Raw genomic sequence first — 7,232 nt, 5'->3', positions numbered from 1 at the left:
AATAAATCAATAGAAGTTTTAAAATAAATAAATAAAAAAGAATAGTCATAATAAAAATAGGGGATTTATTTAAAATTTATACTCTTGGGGGGGTGGGAAGTATACTCTTGGACCTCGAGGTGAGAAGTAGTTTTCTAGAGAGAGGCAAGTCTTTCATTCATCAGCTCTGAGTTTAGCGTTTGCTCTGTTCTAGGCACTGTTCTCAGCCTTGGGGATTCAAGCACATCACTGTCAAAAGCACCCCCACTGCCATGGAGCTTATCATCTAATGGGGGAGACAGATAATAAGCAAATAGACAAATGTCTTTCTGTCCGATCATGAAAGATGCTAGGAAGAAACCTGCCCAGGACAAGAGGATAAGGTATGGCAGGAGCTGCTCCCTGAGTGAATATCGGGCTTAATGTCACGGGAGTGATGGTCCTCCTCCATAAAATTGTCAGGACCCTTACGATAAAGGGTTGCTATATAAAATGCAACAGAGATGTGAAATTAAGAACATACTAATACATGCCAATGCCTTGGTAGAGAAGCATATCTTACTTTCCATCACAGTGCCTAGCACAGAGTGGGCATTCGATAAATAAATTGGATGAAGGGCTTGCTAAGTGGTCTGCAGAATGCCCAGCCTCCAACCAGATGATAAATTCCCCCTTCTAAGATAAGGAATGGTAACCAGTTCATGTCTGATTCAAAACTGCCCACTTCTGCTTGGTCCCTGACCCTTGAGCAGAGAGCCATGAACAGCTGAGGGGGGCAGGGGTAACCCAGCACCACCTCAAAGAGAAAGGTCAGTTCCATTTGATGTCTTTGTTGTGTCCTCAGCGGCTCCTCGAACAAACCGAGCTCACCAAACTACTCAAAGCCATTCGCCCTTCTAAACCTCAGCTCTTCTGTCAGAATCTCTGTCCCCTCAATTCCAAACTCCCGCTGTCCGTAAGTCAACAGAAAGGCAGGAATTGGGTATGATGACCGAGGTGGGGTCCAAACCTCCTTGCTGTTCCTTCCCTGTCCACAGTGTCTGTCTGAGGATACCACCTGCTTCTGGGTCCTTCATCCACGGCAGGCCTCTGCTGTAGCTTGCTGAGAAGGGGCCCTTGCAGGGGACGAGGACGATTCAGCCTGAGGCTGTCACAGGCCTCCCTGTCAGAGTCCTGCTCTCGTACCTGGAAGGAAAGGGCCCTCCCTTGTCCCTATTCGGGAGGCAAACTGAGGTTCACGAGTTTTTGCTTGGCCTTTTTTTTTTTTTCCTCTCCCTATTAATGGAACCTGCTATCCTGCCATGCTCCCATGAATCTCTTGGGGCTGCCCCAATTTCTTCCCCAGCAACCTACCTGAACTGTGGGCTTCCTCCCGTTCTGGAACTCTCTGCAGCCTCGTGGTGTTCCTGGCTCCGGAGCCTCCACTCCACCAAGCTTCTGTCTTCACTGTCAGCCCTGGCTCCCATCCAGCCCCTTGTGTCACTACCCACACCCGAGTCCCAGCTGCCTTCCCAGGAAAGGAAGCAGGACGCTGGTCATTGTTAGCTTGGTTACCACCTGGCAACCCCAAGAGCTGTTGACATCACACCTACATAAACAGTGTGACTGTCCCTAGACCAAAGTAAGACCTGCTCACATACCTTCACAGAGGCGAGGTGGCACTGGTTTTGCTCACTCCTAAACCATTCTAATGAAATGACAAGGCTGAAAAGAAATGAAGCATTTCTGGGGCACCTGGGTGGCTCAGTTGGTTAAGCAACTGCCTTCGGCTCAGGTCATGATCCTGGAGTCCCTGGATCGAGTCCCACGTCGGGCTCCCTGCTCAGCAGGGAGTCTGCTTCGTCCTCTGACCCTATCCCCTCTCATGTGTTCTCTCTCTCTCATTCTCTCTCAAATAAATAAATAAAATCTTTAAAAAAAAAAAAAAGAAACGAAGCATTTCTTACCAAGCTGAGCTGAGCGTATGGGGCAATCTCGGCCAAATTCCCATCACCAGGGAAGCCAGGGAGTCAGAGTTACCAGGACTGAATGATCATGCACGCAACCATTCAACAAACTGTCTTGAGTGCCCGCTCTGTTCTGGGCTCCAGGAAGAGAGCAGTTAAAGACACGACTCGCAGGAAAGAAAGGAACCAGAAAAGAAGGAACCATTAGCCCGTCAGCTAGTGGTAAGTACTGAGGAGAAACAAAGAGGCTAGAACTTTTCAATATTTTATATTTTGGGGGGCACTGAGGGCAGCACCTGACATGTAGCAGGAGTTTAACATCTGTTGAATGAACAAATACCTTGCAATGAATGTTTTTAAGTTCTGAGATATTTCCCTTGTTCTCAGCTGCTCCTTGCTCTTTTAAAAATAGTTTTAAAAGATTTTATTTATTTACTTATTTATTTGAGAGAGAGAGAGAGAGTGCAAGCCGCAGGAGGAGCAGAGGGAGACAGAGCTTCTCACGCGGACTCCTTGCTGAGCATGGAGCCTGACGCCGGGCTCGATCTCATGACCCCAAGATCATGACCTGAGTTGGACACTTAACCGACTGAGCCACCCAGGCGCTCCCTCTTTTTTTTTTTTTTAAGATTTTATTTATTTATTTGACAGAGACAGAGACAGCGAGAGCAGGAACACAAGCAGGGGGAGTGGGAGAGGGAGAAGCAGGCTTCCCGCTGAGCCGGGAGCCCGATGTGGGACTCGATCCCAGGACCCTGGGATCATGACCTGAGCGGAAGGCAGACGCTCAACCATCTGAGCCACCCAGGCGCCCCAGGCGCTCCCTCTTTGTCCTTCCTTTCATCAAATCACTTTTATCACTTAGCACTCCAGTAAAGAACTCTCCAATAAAACAAAATGAGCAAGAAGGAGCAGCTGACAAAATTTAAAAATCCAGGTGACTAACACACATATCATAGTCACCTTGCTCTTAATCAAAAGCATTCCAAATAGAACAGCAAGGAAGGGGGGTCGGGTGAGTGTCACTACCTTGGGAATCAATTACAGCTAAGCTGGAATGTGAGGATTGCTTTTCTGGGGGGTCACTTATGTGGAGACCATTGTCTCAATAATGGGAACCATATCCTGACCGTTTATAATTATAATCTAAGATGGGCTCACTACCTACCCTGAGTCCGGCGGGACCTCCGAGGAAATTGCACACTAGCCTTTGTCAATTGCTACACCGTATAATGCAGAACAGGTCCCGATGTCCACTTTGAAAATGGCAGACTGTACATGAGAAGTATTTTCTGCTCGAAATTAGATCGGGCTTTTTCCCAGAGTGTACGTTCCACAGAGGCCGATTTTGACTCCTAAAGGCTGAAGTGCAGAAACGAAACAGCCCAGGGTTCTGTGTTAATCACAGCAGAAATGTTCCTTCCATACAAAGGAAATCCATGTCCCTTTGGAGGAGAGCAGGCCAGGCGGACGAGAAGACCTCGATTTAAGTGCTGGCTGCAGGACCCCGGGGAAGGTGGGGGGAGCAGGAAAGCCCTTTCTCCGAGCCTGTTGCTGTTCCAAAGATTTTCAAAAGTCGTGTATTGACAGGACAGTTATTAAAACCGTGATAAAAAGATATTAAAGGCGGCGCTGTGAGAACAGGAGGCCCAGCCACACAGAAAAGGCGATCAAAGGGTGGCAGGACCCACCCACCACCCCCGGAAAGAGCCCCGCCCCTTCTCAGGGTTCCCCACCCTGGTGTGAGGGCCCAGTCAGCCTCCGCCTGGAGCCCTTCCCTCCCACCGCCCTAGAAATTCAGGAATTTCTTCTCGGCCAAATCGGCCCCATCAACAGGTGATTTTGCCCATCACTTCCCTTCTCTGCATCTGGGTTTCTTCCTCTGTAAAAAGAGCATGTTGTTGGCAGCTCCCATGAGTCAGGACCCATCCTGCCCTCTAGGTGCCGAGCACCCTCGCGGGCGGAGCTGAGGTCCCTGCCTCTCTGCGGCCAGTTTGCCCTACAGTCGTGGCAAAGTCAGGCCCCTCCTCGGAAGGTCGGTGAGGGCAGGTGACTGAGGACCGTCTTAATCTAGCCAAGTCCCTTTGCTCTGCCCCGGGGAGTCCTGAACTTGCAGAATGGGCCACTTCCAAGGGCATCTAAAGTCCGGTGTATCCATCTCCTGTGGCCGCTGTAACACATTACCACACGCTGAGTGGCCTAAAACAACACTAGGGTATCCTCCTACCGTTCTGGTGGTCAGGGGTCCAAAATGAGACTCGCAGGGATCAAATCAAGGTGTTGGCAGGGCTGGTTCCTGCTGGATGCTCTTGGCCACCTCCAGCTTCTAGAGGCTTCGGGGCTCCTTAGCCCGCGGCCGCCTCTCTCCAGCAGCCCTTCTGGCATCACATTGCCTCGTCTGACTTTGACGCCCTGCCTTCCTCTCAGGAGGACCCTTTCCATTACATGAGGCCCACCGTGATATCCCAGAATAATCTCCCCATTTCCAAAGCCTTAACCACCTCTGCAAAGCATGTTTGCCATATGAGGTTAACACACTCATAGGTCCTAGGGGTTCAGGTGTGGACATCTTTGGAGCTATCACGTCTGATGTTCTCATTTTACCCCCTTCACAATATTTGCCATTTCTCCATATCATCTTTGAACTTTTCTTTGAATTGACTCCCCCCTTTTTTATTTTTTTATTTTACTTTTTATTTTATTTTAAAGATTTTATTTATTTATCTGAGAGAGAGAGAATGAGAGAGAAAGCATGAGAGGGGGAAGGGTCAGAGGGAGAAGCAGACTCCCCGCCGAGCAGGGAGCCCGATGCGGGACTCGATCCCAGGACTCTGGGATCATGACGTGAGCGGAAGGCAGTCGCTTAACCGACTGAGCCACCCAGGCGCCCCAGCCTGCTGGTTTTACCGAAGAGGGTAATTTGGCCAAGAATGCACAGCTGCTAAGAGCAAAACTTCAGCTCCTCCTACAACATCTTCCCCCGTCTCCGTGCTCCCTCATCACAACTTGAGAGCATATATCAGTTTCTCTTCATAGCATCCCTACATTGGCGATTCACATCTTCTAGTGCTCAGGTCCCCTTCTGTTATGCTCAGGGATGTTTTATATTTAGAAAGTGGTGTTTCTTATTGCTTCCCCTGTCGACCAGGACTCGTGCATCCCACTTATCTGTGTTAAACAGTCGTGTGTTTACTTGGCCCGCATCTGGACAGCGTCCAAGCCCCAGGGAAGAATGAACTGAAAAGGAAGGTCATTGGCCAGTGGTGACTTTGTACTGGGCTCCTTGGCATCTGTCCCAGCTGCAGGCTGAGCTTTGAAAACCACTTGTGAGAAGACAGAGTTCTTTTCCATACACCCAGTGTGGGATGATATAATTATCCTCGTCTTACATAACAATCGGCATGCCATAAAAATAGCTTTCATTTATTGGATACTTAGTGTGGGTCAGGCGCTGTGATAAGTGCTTGCCAAACACCCATTCATGACAACTCTATGATGTAGCTCTTAGTGTCTCCACTTTACAGAGGAGAAAACCAAGTCTCAGAGAAGTTAAGCAGCTTGTCCAGATCACACGGGCGGGGTGACAAAGTCTGTATTCATAGCGCCTTGGAAGACACGAGAGAACTTAGAAATCCACCTGAGATGAGGAAGGAGGGTGGGGATCCAAGAGAGGCTGAGCAACCTGCCTGAGGACACACAGGTGATGGTAGACTCAGGGACAGTACATTCTTTCTGATTTTCTCACTTAAGCTAGCATTTCTGGGATGACTTCTTCAGACACCTGCCTGACCTGCTTCTGTTTTCTCCTTGTTACAAACATCCCTCCTCCCTGGTGCTCTGGCCCTCCACCCTTTTCACCCGGGGTTGAAAGCCATGGAGGAATCTAAGGAGAACCCCAGAGTGACCTTTCTCCATCTCTTCCTCTAACCCACAGGAAAAAAAAAAGAGAGAGAGAGAAAGTGCAAGAAAATCTCTGTGAGTCTGTATTCACTGATTTGGAATTAGTCACAATTTAACCAGAAAAGGATTAAAGTTTGCCTTTTATGCTTTCCCCTCCCCCAAAAAAGAGATTGCTAAGCAGATAACAGAGTGGAAACAAGGTTAGATGGGGTCATGATCCAAAGGGAAACTTGTTAATGAAGATTTTAACCCAAAAGAACCTAAATGTCCGTCAATAGGGTATTGACTAGATAAATGATTCTATAGCCACACAAAGGCTACCACTAATAACTACCACGTTACCACTAATAATGATGTCATAAAACAATGTATAATAATACAAGGACAAATTATGATTAGTACGTCAAAAGCATGAATACAAATCAAAATGACCCTTATTTTTATAAGTACATAACTATAGAAATGTGATTTATATTTTCTTTTTTGTGTTTATTTGTGTTTTCCAAATATGCTACGGTAAACACAGATTACTTTCTCTTCTTTTTTTCTTTTTTTTTTTTAAGTAGGCTCCACACCCAGCATAGAGCCCAACACCAGGCTTGAACTCATGACCCTGAGATCAAGCCCTGAGCTGAGATCAAGAGTCAGACGCTTAACCGACTGAGCTACCCAGGTGCCCCTATAGATTATTTTCTTAATCCAAGGGAGGGAAAAATATCATTAAAAAATGTAGACATAGTCATTAAGATCCACTGTTTTCTGAAGCCTGCACTCTGTGACTGAATATACAAGAAAATAAGAGATCGGCCCTACACCTCTTTACAGAGCTGGCCATATATGGACAATGTAACAATTTTCCTACCCCACTAGAAAAATGAGCAATGGATATAAATAAGTGGTTCGCAGAAAAAACAAAAAATGGCCAATAAATATGTAGGAAGATACTCAGCCGTATTGTTAATACGTTTTGAACATGGATATTAGAATTACAATGAGATATAACTTTCTGCTTATCAGATTAGCAACGTTGAAAATAAATGATAATGCTCAATGCTGTTAAAAGTATGAGAAAGTCAATGCTCTTGTACAACGCTGGTCAGAGTGCAAATGTTATAACCATCTCAGTTACCATGATGGATTGAATACTTGTCTCTTCACTTCCTCTTGAAATGCCACAAAAAAGACGGGACAAGGGCGCCTGGGTGGCTCAGTTGGTTAAGCGACTGCTTTCGGCTCAGGTCATGATCCCAGGGTCCTGGGATCGAGTCCCACATCAGGCTCCCGGCTCAACAGGGAGCCTGCTTCTCCCTCTGACCCTCTCCTCTCTCAGGCTGTTTCTCTCTCGCTCTCTCTCTAATAAATAAATAAAATCTTTAAAAAAAAAAAAAAAAGACGGGACAAAAATTC

At 47.0% G+C, this 7,232-nt stretch overlaps 1 protein-coding gene across 2 annotated transcripts in view; it reads right to left on the bottom strand.

Annotated features, from left to right (window-relative positions):
* NDEL1 (nudE neurodevelopment protein 1 like 1) overlaps window positions 1-7,232 on the bottom strand; it is a 51,808-nt gene that overhangs the window by 34,800 nt on the left and 9,776 nt on the right. Inside the window, exon 1 of one of the 2 annotated variants that reach the window (XM_021694580.1) lies at window positions 1,333-1,474. The exons of the other annotated variant lie outside the window; for it this stretch is intronic. The gene's annotated coding sequence lies outside the window, so the exon portion shown is untranslated. Of the gene's footprint in view, window positions 1-1,332; window positions 1,475-7,232 lie in introns of those variants that run through there. 2 annotated transcript variants of the gene reach the window in all.

This window comes from Neomonachus schauinslandi, chromosome 15 (assembly GCF_002201575.2).
Source record: "Neomonachus schauinslandi chromosome 15, ASM220157v2, whole genome shotgun sequence".
NCBI lineage: Eukaryota > Metazoa > Chordata > Mammalia > Carnivora > Phocidae > Neomonachus > Neomonachus schauinslandi.
Note: the sequence above shows the minus strand (reverse complement) of the source record. Positions and strands in the feature narration are given on the sequence as shown.